The 15952-nt window shown below is 50.4% G+C and overlaps 1 protein-coding gene across 1 annotated transcript in view; it reads left to right on the top strand.

The window, feature by feature from the left end:
- Nucleotides 1-5248: 5248 nt before the first annotated feature.
- LOC104132036 (tyrosine-protein kinase ZAP-70) overlaps nt 5249-15952 on the top strand; it is a 31784-nt gene continuing 21080 nt past the window's right edge. The window contains exon 1 of the mRNA XM_009645279.2: nt 5249-5400. The gene's annotated coding sequence lies outside the window, so the exon portion shown is untranslated. The remainder of the gene's footprint in view (nt 5401-15952) is intronic.

Below are 15952 nucleotides of genomic sequence, written 5' to 3'. Positions count from 1 at the left end.
GCGGGGTGCAAAGAGTGGTTTCCTTCCTCCCCAGGCCGTGCTCGCCATTGTCTGAGCCCCCAAAGCACATACATAAAAGATCAACCAAACAAAGTATTTGGGGTTTAATTGAATGGTGCCGCTTCTGGCCAGGGGAAAACTAATTGCTCAAAGCATGGCCCGGTGCCACACTGGGGTTTTCTGTCTGCTGCAGCTCATCTCCAAACCCCCTGGGTGGGTGATGAAGAGGGACAGAGGCTGCAGATGCCCATCTTCCCTGCTCCCAGCTCCCTGGCTCCCGTCCATCTTCCCATCTCCCATCCATCTCCTCATCTCCCGTCCATCTCCTCATCTCCCGTCCATCTTCCCATCTCCCGTCCATCTTCCCATCTCCCGTCCCTCCCCCCCTCTCCTCATCTCCCGTCCATCTCCTCATCTACCGTCCATCTCCTCGTCTCCCGTCCATCTCCCCATCTCCCGTCCATCTTCCCATCTCCCGTCCATCTTCCCATCTCCCGTCCATCTCCTCATCTCCCGTCCATCTTCCCATCTCCCGTCCATCTCCTCATCTCCCGTCCATCTTCCCATCTCCCGTCCATCTCCCCGGCTCAGCAGCAAGCGGCTCTGTGCTGCCTGCCTGGCTCCCTTCCCAGGGAAGCTTGCTCTTCCCCGACATGCGGGGTCTCCAGTCCCTCCTGGGTGGGAAATACAGCGTTAGAGACTCCGGACACACAGGGACACACGATCTGGGTGCTTGGGGCCAGCCCCTCCCCAGCCCTGTACCCAAAAGCTCTGCAGACCCGCTCATACTCGTACCAAGCCGTGCAAACTCCTCAGCTCAAAAACTCCAGGCTGGACCTGTCTCTGAAGGGGCGATGGAGCTGCCTCAGTGCTGCACACACCTTCCCCAGCCAAGCCCCCCATCACTGACGCAAAAGCCCAGAAAATGGAGAAAGGTAAAGGGACCAGATATGCACAGAAAAGAGGCAGAGAGTATTGGATTCTACCTGAAAAAAAAGCGTTTCACAGGCAACCGACGGCCACTATAACTCATGTCCAACATCAAACGGTGCCAGCCGGTTGCTTCCTCCCTTTCTAGGATGAGGAGATGATGATGCATTTCCAGGAGACGCTTGAAATCCTCTCCCTCCAGGCTCCCCTGCATCCTCACTCTCTCCGGGGACGGAGGGGAGCCCTGTGCTCAGCGCAGCACCAGGACCCAGTCCCCAGCGCTCAGCAGCCCGGTGACACTGCACCCTCCTGTGGCTGCACACGGCAGAGGCTGCGCGCTCAAATCCTGTGAGGCCCAGGCTCAGCACCAGGATGGGAGAAACCCCGCACGGATGATGGGCCAAACCCTGGGGAGGCACAAAGAGCAACACTTCCAGGGAAGCTGAGCACCATCGCTTCCCGGTGGTGCTGGTGATGCCCAAGTGCATCCAGTGCACCCAGCTGCAGGACCAGCTTGCACGCCACTGAGGCCAACGCTCATTTTAAGGCTTATAGGGCTGCAAAGTGTCCTGGTTGCCATTAAAACACATAGGGAACAATGCTGAGGCCTGATGGGGTAATTTTGTAAAACCATTTTGCACGTAAAATAAAAGAAATTCTCTCTTGCTACGTCTAAACTGCAGGGCCCAGGCAAAGTTCCCAGCACTGGCTCTAAATCCCAGCCTGGCCCCAAGTCCACGTTGGGACATGCCACTTAGCCACTGACTGGGTCTTACTAGTCAGCAAAGCCTGAAAATACACATATACATGCAATTTTCTTTTGGTTCAGACTCATCCGAGCTTGCTTATTCCAAGCAGTGCAGGAGTTCCATAAACAGAGTGGTATTTTATTGACCATATTTCGAGCCCAGAGGAGGGCAACAAAGGTGATGAGGGGACTGGAGCATCTCCCCTACGAGGAAAGGCTGAGGGAGCTGGGCTTGTTCAGCCTGGAGAAGAGAAGGCTGAGAGGGGATCTCATCAACACCTACAAATATCTCAAGGGTGGGGGTCACGAGGACAGAGCCAGACTCTTCCCAGTGGTGCCCAGCGCCAGGACAAGGGGCAATGGGCACAACCTGAAGCAGAAGAGGTTCCAGTTGAATGGGAGGAAGACTTGTTGACAGGGGGGCTGTGGAGTCTCCTTCTCTGGAGATCTTCAACCCCCGCCTGGACGCTGTCCTGTGCCCCCTGCTCTGGGTGAGCCTGCTTGGGCAGGGGGGTGGGACTGGGGGATCTCCAGAGGGCCCTGCCAACCCCTGCCATGCTGGGATTCTGTGTGATTTACCTGAACAGAACAGCGTTACTCTAAGAAAATATTTGGAGCACTTGAAAGAACGATCACAATGCACAGACTGACCTATACACCCCCCCACCCCCACCCCGAAAAGCAAAGTGAGTATTTCTTTCTCCCTTGTTTTTCCTTCCAGCCCACATATTGCAGTACAGCAACAGGACAATTAGAAGAGGTTGGGGTTTTTTTGTTAGGGTTGGGTTTTTTTAGTGTTAAGATGACAATTCTGGCTGGGCAATCTGATTTCCCAGATCAGCAAGTTGTAAGAATACAGCTACCAGGGAATTCTTACCATGTATGCACTAGGAGATTCTGAGCCGGGCCTGAATGCATAAAAATGTCCTTTACTTCTTGGCCACCCACAAACCCATCCGTGCCTGTGTCTGTTTTAAGAAGGTTTCATCGTATCGCACTTTTTCAGATGTTGGTGCCACCCAATTCACAGATGGCTGTAAAACAGGGGTTTATATTCCAAAAGAAGACCGACAGCCTTCACTGACACCCCGAGCATATACGGCGTTATTCAGAGCTGGGTGTGCTCGACACCTTGCACTATCAAACCAGTAAATAGGTAATTCCCCTTTTCCCATGATTTTTGCTTAATGCTTTTTATCTGAATTATAACTACTGATAAACAACGGTTCATCCATTGAAAAGCATCCATTCTTTAGAAATACAGACCCAACTAAGGCACATTAAGTCCTCAGGCTAATAACACAGGAGCTTTAGAGGTAGATTAATGATTTCTTTGGTCCTAAAGCAGATATATCAATAAAACCTTTTTACGGCTTCACTTCCTATGGAGAGGGAAAATTCCCCGTAAGATTTGCTACCTCATGGTCACTTCGACTAAAATTCACCTGCTCTTCTACCGTCCTTCCAAGTCTTACCATTCGCATGTCATTCCCTAATCCAAAGCAAACACCATGTTGAAAACATGAGAAGTGCTCACACCAGGCAGAAATGAAAAAGCAGTTTTATCCTTTCCTGCAGTTTACCACTACAGAAAAGCAGGCAAAAAAAAGAAAAAAAAATGAAAAAGAAAAAAAGGGAAAAAAAAAAAGATTTGTCCCCATGCTTGCTTGATGCTGTGCTGGAGAGAGAAGCTCCCCATGCTGTTCAGACTGTTGGTGCTACCATGAGATGGGGTAGAAGGACAATTTTGATTAGAACAGTCGGTCATTGCAAAGCTCTGGAGAAAACACCCAAGCCATTTGCTCTTGCAGATGCCCTGTGAATTGAGAATTTAAAGCCACCTACAACAGCAAACTCATCCCTGCCCAGGTGACCTTCCTTATCGATATCAGTGAGATCCCAGACCTACAGCAATTATGGTAAAAACAAGGATTTAGAGAACAAATTACCTTTTGTGCTTGTTTACCTTCTCATGGAGGTACAGTTCCTAATACAGCAGCGCTCCGCTCAGTATTTCGGGTACTGCTGTAATAAACTGCTCTGCTTTGTAGCCCAAATACTGCAGACTGAGAACCTGCAAGGGAAACCAACTGTAAACAAATGCTTTTGGTTTTCCACCAGTGTAGAGACATGCAAACTAATTGCCCAGCAGCAAAACTCAGTGTAATTAATCCCAGGTGTTAGCTGAAATTGGGTTGTTGTCTCCCCAACCTGTAGCTCCAGGTTGAAAGGGCCACTGCCAGCTTTGAAAGCACAAGCCCTGGGAAAGCGGTTATCAAGGTCGTTGTACATTGCCTAAACTTTGTGGGGATTTTGGGCAAAGGACAAATGTGCAGGTGAGCCTGGCTGAGGGCTCAGGGTGAGCGCTCTCTGCTCCCCGCAAGGTTGGGTGTGTCGGGATGCTGTGTTTTCACCCTTGTAAACTGCCTACGTGACTCATCCCTTCTATCTCAGGATCTCACCTTGTCCTTGGAAAAACCTTTAATATGGATTTCGGGGTAAACACCGTGTCCTGCTCCGTGTCCCAACGTAAAGAAAGGGCTCCTCAAGAGGGAGTTGCTAACGAAATGCCAAACAGTTGAGTAATGCCCAAGGATGGCTTGCATTTTGCATAGCTAACCCTAATTACTGTATGGTTTTATTCCAATTGGTCTTGAACACCAGCAAGCTCAGCCTGCCACCATCAGGGCCCTAGTCCTGACTTCTACCGTACCAAGTCTCCTGCCTGCAACAGGGAGACACTTTGGGATTCCCCATCCATCTTGTTGGGGCACCTCTTTGCATTCAGCAGAAAGAAGTCACAGTGCCATAGCCTTTCACCCGGGTCACCAAAAGCCGGCACTGAACCCCTTACCCACCTCTTCCAGGCTAATGAGCTGTCAAGTGGCAGTCAGCTGGTGATGAAACATGGAACCTTTTCCCTTCTGGAAAGGGAGATGTGGCCCTGAGGAGCAGCTGGAAATCCTGCCAAAATGAAGCACCATTTGGTGGCCCTGGGGTTGGATGGTTCCCAGCCGAGCTGGTAGCATTACGGCCATTTTGGCACTACAAAGAGCTAATCAGAAAGCAGAGCAGAAAAAACAACCTAGGAGAGACTTCTTGGGCTAGTGGAGCCTAGATCCTGACCGCTACAAACCATCCCTCCAAAGCAGGCCTACAGAGAGGGCCTTTCTCAGTAACCTCTGGCCTGGATGTGGCAAATCCAAAGAAACGAAGCTCTCCTTACCCCCTGGTGACCTCCAAGGGACACACCATGGCATGGTAGAGATGTTTGTGCAAAAGGGCTCACCCCCTCCATGACCCCTCACCCACGGGCAAGAGGAGGACTTTGCTCTCCAGGCAACGTCTTCCCCCAACGCATTTGTTTAAATAACAACAGCTCTTCGCCACCTTCCTCTGAGTTGTTTTCTTCCATAGGAGACCCATACCCTGGCACGGAGAAGGTCTCAGAGCTCTGTCACTCTTCAGAGGTACACAGCTTTTATTTTCTCTTCTTTCCTTTCCTGTGCAAGAAGGAAATAGGTCACATTTCAAAGAAACCAGCAAATGGAGGGTAGCGAATGACAGGCGGCTCACTGGATGGTGCGGCCCGTTCCCCTCCTGTCTGCCAAAATCAACACGCTTTTTACTTGCCGAAGAACATTTTCCCCCTTCTTCCCTTTCTTTCTTCCAAATTGGTGTAAGGAAGCCCCAGCAAGACATCCCGCCCCTCCACAGACCAGGTAAGAGGCACTTTTTTTTGCTGTCGGTATCTCGGGTAGCTGTTACACGACATGGCTGCTTTGTTCCTTGCCTCGTACCCTTCTGCACACGCCGGTAGCATGGGGGGTTAGTGGCAGGAGGGGAGATCCTGTGAAATGTTGGTGTTAGTAGGCCCAGATGAATTCATCGTGCGACCACGCTAGCTTTTCTACCTGTTACTCTTTTGGTTCAGGAAAAAAACCCTGGTGTGAGTTAGGGGGGCATCATGTTCTTTTTGAAGTCGGGGGGGATATAATAGGTCAGAAGATGCTGGAGTGATGGCTTGTAGTCCAGGGCCAGCCATTTTCTTCCCTTTACCTCTGGATGTGACATCAAAACTCATCTCCTTTGGAAGTTTCCCTTTAAACGGCCTGCGAGCCTCAGTGGCAACGTGGGAAAATTTGGGATACTTGGGACCTGCTCCTAGTGTTTGAGAAGGACTTCAGAGATTTCCTCCTGGCAAATACAACAGCAACTACGCTCAAAACCAGAGGTCTCCGGCAAACTCACATTTACTTCCCTTAATTTCTTTGTCATCTCGTCTGCTATTGCTCTGCACTTCTCTGTGCAAACAGGCACGGTTCCGAGCCCCGCTGCTCCAAGCGCAGCCTGTGGTGTTACGGAATAAACTGGAACAAAGGGAAGTGGAGATTAAACCTCAGAAAACATTTCCTAACCAGGCAGATCTATTGGGCTGTGGAATAAACACCACAGGGACGCCAGGGAAAGCCATCACATGGGCAGAACTGGAGAGGGGACCGGAGAAAGGATCAGGCAGAAGGCTCCTTTGCTGGCCAGGGGATGAACACACTGATCTACAAGGCTCTGCCTTCTGATAATATTTCTGACTTTTGTCTTTTCAACCTTTCCTCATCCTTTTTCCTCTTGAGAGCGGAAGGGGCCTGAGTCTCTGAAAAGCTTGCTGATGCTCCTGGGAATAGGATTTCCTAAAGAAACATGGATGATGCCACAGCAGTGTTTAGAATCCACCCATGTACACATGTGGGTGTTTAATGACTTTAAAAGTTAATTGCCCTTAAGACCTCCACCAGAAGGAGGGTTTCCTGAGAACTCTTGGATGGCGAGGACGATGCCGCAGCCCCTGCACTGCCCTGAGGCACCCAGCTTCACAAAGAGCAGAAAACCTGTGAAGCACCAGGCTCTGTACGTGATCTAAGCTAAGCTCTGTACGTGATCTAAGCTAAGCTCTGTACGTGATCTAAGCCCACTCCACCAGCTGTGTAAAACTTTGCTTGAGCAGCACTGAGAGGGCCAAGGTGGTCAGAAAGGACAAGAGATGGGTCAGTTAAGCCAAGCTTTGGCTCACACAAACCCCCAGCAAGTGGGACCGGCAGCACAGAAGCAGAGATGTCAATGGCAAAGGATGCCACCGAGCTGATTTTTGTTTTTACCTCTAACAGTTGTGTGGGTCTGAGTTCAGTAACATGACCGGGAACAGAAAGACGGATGAAGTGGCTCTTAGTAGGGCAGGCACTATCAAGGGGCAACGCAGAAAAATTAACCTGGAGTGTTGGAAATGCGTAAAAGTACAGGTAGCTGCTACCAAGTCGTTTAAAAACCCCTCACCTCCCCCCCTTTGTTTAGCACTTGCTCTCCCAGGAATCTCTGCTAACTCACAGGGTAGCATTAGATGGGCAATATCCAACAGACTAGGTTATGAATTGACGTACAAGGCTTGTTTAGTCCTTTCCTCACTGGTGTGGGAATACGCATTTTGAAACGCAGTTTTGATCACTGAATGTGCTTACTTAGCCTTGTAGTATCTCCAGAGGTGCCAGGAAAGGCCCTGCTGGGTATGGAATTGAACGGACACAGCAGAAACCGGGGCCAGGCTGTGGAGAGCCCAGAACGTCAGATACCAGGGGCTGTGGAGAACATGGGCAGCTCTCCACAAACTCCATACAGAGCCAGCAAACAGCGTTATAGTCACTGTAAGGGAGCTACTAAGGATAAAACATGAACTAAGGTCTTAAATAACTCTATTTCCCTAAATCCTAGTCAAATAATCGGAACAAAACCCCTTTGCCATTATTACTTAAAATAATCAGAAAACCCCATACAGATCTAGCCCGTTATTTCTCTCTGCCTCCGTTTGACACTTGGAAAGCAGAGATCGCAAGCTGCCTGTTTGTGGAGCATTTCAACGCTCAGAACGGTCCTTTTCACATAGGAAATGACTGCTGGTGAATGCAAACTTCCACTGCCACTTGCAAGTCGCACGCTTTGCCCAAACGCGTGTGGGTCACCATGCGAACACGTTCTTACCCTTCGGAACGAATAAGCTTTTGCAAGAAGAACGGAACTGGTGAAGGTGAAGTTTTTAGCTTCTCCTGCCTCCAGCTGTATTAATTTTCCTCTTCAGATTTCCTCTTCAGGAACTTCCTATGACCACCCCATAATCCTGAACAGTCTGAAGTTCATGTTTAATCCTCATAACATCCATCAGTAAAGGAACAGTCTCACTCCGCTTTGAAATAGAGGTCAAAGACCTCCTGAACAGCAGCGATGAGGCAAAGCTTGTGCTCCCACTCTGGTGAAGACCTATCAAGACCGTCAGTAACCATCAGGACAATATTTTACACCTGTGGTTTTGGAGGCTCAGCTGGATCTTGCAGAATTCCCCCCCTTGTTGCAGGTTAGATTTCAAGCTCAGATTCATCTTTTGTCTTTCAAAACTCCAGACAGAGCAACTGACTTGGCTGTCGAGTTGCAGATGACTGTTAGGCTCCGAGCCATCTTTCTACTTTATTTGCCCGGTTTACAAGCTTAAAGCCAGGAGCTGCCACGTCTGCCAGCGCGGTGCCCTCGGCTCCAACCACACACACGGCTCTGGCCCTTTTCTACAGAGCTGGCGAGATATTTCCTGGGATGTTAAACATGCCCTTGGCAATAAAAGAACCATCTCCCACTTCCCCGTGGCTACTTCAGTGAGGGACCTTAAATTCATCACCTAACAGAGCCTTTTCCGGAGACCCTGATGAAGCACTGACCTCGAAATGCTTCTGACTGTTGGAAGGAACAGGGCTGCTAATTGCCATCGTCTCCCAGTTCATACCAGGGCAGCTTAGCCACAGACCTAGTTTCATAAGCCACAGGGGACTGAAGCCTCTTAAGCCAGCCTGCGTAACAGCCTTAGGCTTCCAACAGGATCGGGCTGCCCAATTTTCTGCAATTCCGCTGATCAATGGCTGCCTCTGCGCTAGGTTGACGGCGCAGAGACATCTGAGCTGGCTTAGGGACTGGAAACGTCTGTCTGCGGTCAGCCGGTGCAATATTAATGCGGTACCTTTGCAGGCAAGAGGCGTTAAAGGCGGCCACAGCTACTAAATATTTCTCCATGCCGTTAGCCAGAGCCTGCATGGGCTGAGCAGCGCATTCACCCAGGGCCTTCTGCAGGTGCATCAGAACACAGGGATCCTCTGCAGCATCCCAGGACTTGGGACGCTACTCCTGAGTATGCAAAAAAAACCCCCCACCCTCACAGGACTGAAGCTGTTAGCAACTGCGTAGCTAATCCGGACCCAAAGGGATGGCGGGAGGGTTAATAAACTTCTCGCAGCTGATGATCGAATCACTTTAGCAGGGACAGATGCCCGTAAGGCACACAGTATGAACGCTACAGAAGTTGAAGCTTTAGGCAGGACCTGTCACTTGTACCTTGGGACACATGCGTAGCTCTTTTTATTCTGGGTGATCCTAAAGTCCAGCAGAAAGCAGCTACTTCATCTCCCGGGTGCTCCCGAGGGGATGAGACAACACACAGCTGTGGCAGCAAGTTAAGAACTCAAACAGATTTAGGGGTCTGGCAGAATAAATGGGGTAAGAGGCTTCAGATAATGCTGCATTTTTAAAAATCCCAAGGAAGTTTCAGAAACAGCCCCAAACCCTTCAGCTCTGAGCCTCGCCGGCCATAATAAAGCACACGGAAAGACGACAAACTGCCTGTTTTTCCAAGGCCTGTTCTAGATCATCTGGCGATGTGATGTGCTTACCACAATGGGCAGCACCATGCTTGTGAGAACTCCAGCCCATGGCATTGCCCTAGCATGAGCCCTCCTGCCTCCCTCAGCTTCCTCACCTGCAGGCTCATCAATGCCATCCCTCAGCTGCCTCGAAATAGAAAAGAATTGAAGGGTGGCGCATGGCTGCAGACCACGTTCTCCATCAGCACATTTTCAAGGACAAAATTTCTCCTCACCCTGGACAAAACCCCGGGTAAAGCCTTCGAAGGGACAGGGAACAGTCCCGGCTCTTAGGAGAATTGCCGCTACCTGCCAGGTTTTCCAGCTGAGGGCACAGAAACCCAGCAAGGTTACCAAGCAGACAAGAGCAATTTTAAAGCCTTTCTGGACACATACTGAGAAAAATCTTGAGGCGCAAGAGTTAAAAACCCAAAGCAGAACACTGAGCCTTCCAGTTCATCTACCGGGAGTGTTGGCAGGGATCTCCAGCAGCGCTGCCACAGGATGGGATGCATTGGATTCTGCCCAGGGCTCCTGGAAGGGTCCTGGGTCAGGCAGCACTGGGATGAGCTGCACAACTGGAAAGCAGAGATGACTGAGCAGCAAAAGAATGGAGCTGCTGCTTCTGGGGTTACGTTCTCCACTAGCTACGCGTACTCAAGCACCCGGATAATATTAGTGAACTTGGCGTCAAACCTTCCTTTACGAGGATTTGACCAGAAGAAGTCACTCTGCCCAAGCACTTAGAGCTGTTGCTGCCTGTCAACAGTTAACTGGGCAGGAAAGCAGATGAGAGAGACAAAGCTGCAGGAGATACCAGGCCCATCATCTACCAGCCACTGACTTAAATCCTAAGCTCAAGTCTCAGAGAAAGGTCTTCTGCATCCAAGGTGCCCAACACAACCACATTTTGCCCAGGTTCTCTCTCATTTTGGCCAAAAAGACCAAGAGACAGAAGCCAACTGAGTATTTTAAAAGACCTCAAGGGTTTGAAAAAACAATTAATTTGTGCTTCTACAAAGCTTCTAAATAATCCCTCAGCAGAAGCCTATTAAGTTACAAAGTTATGATAGGTTGGACCAGTGAAGAACTTTTTTTTCTTTGCCCATCTGCTTTTCTGCTCCTTCTCCATCTCTTAGGAAACTCCCAGTGTGCAGCTCTGGAGCAGGTCACCCTAGAATCTAAAAAGTTGTTGAGATTTGCAGGGCAGGTGGAAAGTTGGCAAGGTTTTGGGGGGGGGGGTTAAGTGAAAAGCATGACCCTTTCCCCCATGAGATATTTATGCAGATCCTGAAGATTACTTGTAAAGACACACACATATACTTTGCCTGTCACTTCTTATCTGTGGAGATTATAATCGTTCATCTGCAGAGCTAAGAAGGCAGAGGCAAATAAATATTATATGGCAACTAGAGCTTTATTTTATTAAGTTGATACAGCCCGAAGGAGGAGTGCAAGATGATGCACATTTCCACAAACCATGGAAGAAGCGTCCTTCTCAAATCCTACCTCAGATGCTCAAGGTCCTGCGGCCATTGTCAAGTGATAAAGGACGGAGCCTTGGCGATCGAGGGTCCTGCCAGAGTCAAACTGTTCAGACAGGTACTGGGCGCAGACTCCAGTGCTGTGGCTGAGCTGGGAAAGGAGCCAGCAGTGCCCTGAGGAACGTAATTTTGATGCAGGAACAGGCAACAGCCTAGAGAAGCCCTATGGCTGCAGCAAAGTGTGGCAATCGGTGCCAGAGGCACAGGCAAAATTTTCAGGGGCATTCGGTGCCACCTGCATCTCTCCGAAATTGTTACAAGGACAGGGTTAGACAGCACCGGCACTTCTGGGAACTCAGCTGGGCCCACACAGGGCAGGACATGCCCTACAGAGCTGCCAGCACCCTGGCTTCCCTGGGACCTGGAGGGATTTCCACTCAGCCTCTGCTGAGAGCGCTGAAGAAAACCCCATCTGCGACTACTCGTTGTACACACCTACCGTGGGGCAGGCTGCGAGAGCACCATCAATTCTGCTAACAGTGCCTGAACAACTTCCAGGTGGGCACATCCAGCCTGTCCCACCATGGCTGGATGCAATCCAGCAGCCTGGAGGGCTCTGCAGCACAAAGCCCCCTTCCTTGGACCACAATCTTCTCCTTGGAGAACTTGTTTTGATGGGTTATTGGCATCTCACATGTCCAGCTGGCAAGGGGAGGTTGCAGGAGGGTGAAGCAGAAGCAAAGCGACCAGAAGTTTTTCTGTAAGACAGCATTAAGCCTCTGCTGCTCGTTTTAGTGTCTTGCAGCCGAGAGAGAAAAGAGGATGGGTGCTTGCAACAAGATGTTCAGCTGGAAGGTTAGCTCAAAGTTAGTTTTGCTTGGTGGAAAACTTAAGGGAGATGGTACATTTTGCCCATGGTAAGAACAACAGACTGAGGATGCGTAGACTTTGATTGACGCAACCTCCCGTTGACAGCATAGAACGGACAACAGCAAAGAACTTACCAGCCATGGAGAATAAGCTATTTTTTTTCACCGTAGTCATCACATAGCTGATCTCTGAGCCACATTCTAAAAGCATGCAGGAGAATATTTACTGCTGCGCAGGTAACCCTAGCCTGCAGGCAAGTAGAGGACTTCATTCTCATTTCGGACACTGATGTTCAACAGAAGACCACCGAAAATGGCAGCAGCGGAAGCAAAATGTTTCTGCATTCAGTGTTTTTCAGTTTCCCACAGAACATTAGCTGAACTGGAAATTACATTGGCCAGAGAAAGAAACTGAAAGTATTATTTTCCCTAATGGAACTCAGAATTGCAGAAATTAGATATGGGAAAGTCCTATTAGCTCATCCCAGTTTCTTCCTGCCTGTAGAGGATTGCTCCCTACGGTACATTTTCTGATCCAGCATTAAGTGACTTGCAATGGGACTTCCACTATTTCCCCTGTTCCACATCCTGATGGATCTCCTTGTTAGGAAATGTTTCTTGATAACCAGGCTTGCTTTCCACTGATGAATCTTGTCTCCTTTCTCCCCATATCTCATCTTATTGGCACATCCAAACCAGCCTTTCCTCTCTGAAAGATGATCGATCACGCTCTTCTACCTTGCTCTCAGATTTTCCCTGGTCATGCTTGGTGAACAACTGATGTTGTACTCCATCCCTAAGATCTGTGCTCATTAATTAGTCCAGTCAGGCCCTTCATCACTTTCACTGCTCTCTCCTGAGCTTGTGCTGTTCCCAACACTTCTAGTATCAAATCACCCACTGAAATAATCTCAACAGCACCGAGTTGCTGGGATTGTGTTCGCCACCGGTACTGAGCCACATGGGTGGTATTTTTTTTTTTTTTTACATTATTTTATTTTAAACAGCAGGAACTATGCTTTAGTCTGCTCCATATAAGCAACACGCATCTGTGAATGTCTGAAGACCAGTAAGTGCACCCAGTGCTCTGCCAGCCTCTTCCCCAGCTGGCAGCAGGCTTCATCCACCATACTTAAGGGCTGTCAGGCTCTGGAAGGGGCTGCCCAGGGAAGGGGTCGAGTCCCCAGCCCTGGGGGGATTTAACAGCTGGGCAGAGGTGGTGCTGAGGGCCAGGGTTTGGGGGTGGGATGGCAGGGGGAGGGGAATGGTTGGGCTGGGGGAGCTTAAAGGGCTTTTCCAACCTAAATGATTCTATGATACTATGATTCTACTTACAGAAATATTCTGTTCCTAAAAAGCAAGCGCTACAGCTGCAGTGCCGGTGGTGAACGTCAGGTGCCCAACACGTTCATTTTGTCGTGTTTGGACCTGCCGCAAGCCCCCTTTGCCTGGGCTTTCAAAGCGAGATTGAGAAACCCCGCAACTTGTGACCATGAGAGCCCATGGCACTCATGGCAAGCACGGAGAAGTCGCTTTGGTGTCTCAGCCAACTCTCCAGTTGGCTATTTATGCTCTGCCTGCCGGCATCCCCTCTAGGAGTGCTAGAGAAGGGTGTCTCCCTGTTTCAGGCCCTCCTGTGCCAGCCTGGCGAAGCACAAGAGCTGCCGCATCCCATATTGGGGCTGGCTGCACTGGAAGATGAGGATGAACCATCTCTAACGTGGTCAGAGAGCCACTGGAGCAATGCCAGCTCCATAGTGTGAGCTGTAACACCTGGCAGAGCAGTTCCAAAGAACCTTTATCGATATGGCAATAGGTGCTTTATATATATAAATATAACTATACACACACCCGGTGTGCCCCCGAGCAGAATCCCCTATCCAGTGGTTGTGTACAGTTTTGGGGCAGCTCAGGGCACGTGGAAGCCTCTGTCTGGGCCAAAGCTCAGGTGACCAATACACGGCACTGGTGCAGCACCAGTACGACCTAGGTCAGTAGTGGTTTGAATAGCAACTGCCTGCTTCCCCATCCCCATCCTCCTCCTCTCCGAGAGGGACGTGCAGAGCTCTGGGGGTGGCTTCAGAGGAGGATTATGAACCAGAATAAGTTTATAAAGTGCCACAGCTGCATAGAGGGATTGTCCAGAGGGAGGATACGGTAAGAATACATCTTGTAGAGTAGACTGAGGAGAGGCCGGTGGCTGCGGACAGACCCACGGATGTCTGACAGCACCTACCACGTGAAACAGCCCCATGCCCAAAGCAGAGAGGAGCCCCTCCTCAGCAGGGAGATGTCACCGACAGGGACGCAGTAACTGTTTCCTCTCAAGGCTAAATTAAGGCAGAACGATTAAGGGACTGAAACCCAACCAGCGGCAAAGCGCTCGACACGCCAGATGCGATGCATTTTCACTGAATCAGCTTTGGGAGGAACTCTTCGCTGGAGGTTGGCCAGCGGGTGGGTGACACCCCCCACATCACCTTGAGACAACTCCTCTCCCTCCCCAGTAGACCCAGTAACCCAGCGCCCTACCAAGTACAGCACAAAAAGTCAGCGCCCTGTCAGGACGGCACCATAGCCCCGTGGCTACCAAGCCCTGTACACTAGTAGCCAAGGAACAAGATTTTGGAGCTCTGTGCCTGACCTGATCACAACTGCACACACAACGTCCCTCCTCGCCTCAATTTGTCTCCATCTCCTCCTTCCCCTGCCTTTGCAGGACAACAACTGCACGCTCCCGTGCGGTGCGGACGGTGGCTGGGATCTTTCAGGGAGCCTCTAGGCATTGTGAAAAAAATAAATGCCGCTAAACTTCAGGCTCGGCTATTACATTTATTTTGAAATGGCAAAGGCAACGCAAAAATGCAGATGTTTATGTAACAAAACCACCATCATTTTGTGGTTGGAAATAGAGTTGTCAGCCACTTCACCACCCAGAACAGCGAGGGGGGCAGAGGTGAGATGCACGTTGTGCAGAGCGGCGTTGAGCCTCCTCAGCAGGTTTCAGTCCTTCCAGAGAAGGTACCCGCTCAGCGCCGCCAGAACAACCCAAGCCAGTGCAGGACACTATAAACTTATTTCCAGTAAGATTCAGCACTGCTGGTGCTCTCGCACCGACGCGGCTCCAAGCCCTCTCACCTTTGCAGCACTGAGGGCTGCGCTACGCCATGTAGTGCCAAGGAAGGGACTCAAGCCACGGGGTCACCATCAATCCCTCACGTAAATATCTCATTTAATCATCCTGCAGCTTGCCCCTCCAAATGCTCCGTGCTGGCAGGAGTCAAACCCTAGGCCCATGACGTTGCGTGCTAAGTTATTGCAGCAAAAGCCTTGCACAAGCAAAAAGACCCAGAGTCCTTCTCCTCCAACTTAGGCAGAAGTTAACCGCAGTCTTCTGTCATTGGCTCCATGAAACCATCTGCTAGACCCCAATCCCAGAGGATCCCGCTGGCGTACAGACTCCTCTCTGGTTAGTTGTCGACACCAGCTCCACCTTGGTGGCAGGGACCAGCTCTGTGCTCACTCGTCCCCAGCACAAACATCTTGCCATCCGTTGTTGAGACCCAATGGCCCATGGCAGTTACCAGACCACAGGAGCACTCAGGGATACCAGGCAGGAAACCGCGCCTACTGTGTTTAACTACCTACGTTAGACCCTAATTAAAAGCTGTTCAGGATCAATGGGTCTGGGGCCGGGAGTGTTTTCAGTGGCTCTACAAAGGATCAGCAGGGTGTTTTTCACAGCTTTCCAAACTAAAGCCACATGCAACAGATGTCCTAAGGCCGCTTGAGCTCACCACAGTGACGGTGCTTTACCCCACCACACAGCAGTGTCACCCCTGCTGGTGGACCCCAGCACCCCACCTATTCCAGAGCTCTCCTGAGAGCTCAACAGGGACATTCAGCTTGTGAGCAGACACTACTACAAACCAGGAGTAGGGGCAGGTTTCTGTGCCTGCCGTGACCCAGCCTCAGGAGCCTACAGCAAAGCTCTCCTGTGTGCAGAATAGAATCATAGAATGTTTTAGGTTGGAAGGGTCACCCAGCCCAACCCCCCTGCAGGAGTAGGGACACCTTGAACCACATCAGGTTGCTCACAGCTTGTCCCCCCCTTTCCTCTGGGCCCCCTTTAAGCCCTGACCGGCCGCACTCAGCTCTGCCCGCAGCCTTCTCTTCTCCAGGCTGAACACCCCCAAC

This window comes from Egretta garzetta, unplaced genomic scaffold (assembly GCF_000687185.1).
Source record: "Egretta garzetta isolate BGI_Z169 unplaced genomic scaffold, ASM68718v1 scaffold348, whole genome shotgun sequence".
Lineage (NCBI taxonomy): Eukaryota > Metazoa > Chordata > Aves > Pelecaniformes > Ardeidae > Egretta > Egretta garzetta.
The sequence above is the reverse complement of the archived record's forward strand: the minus strand, read 5'-3'. Positions and strand labels throughout refer to the sequence as shown.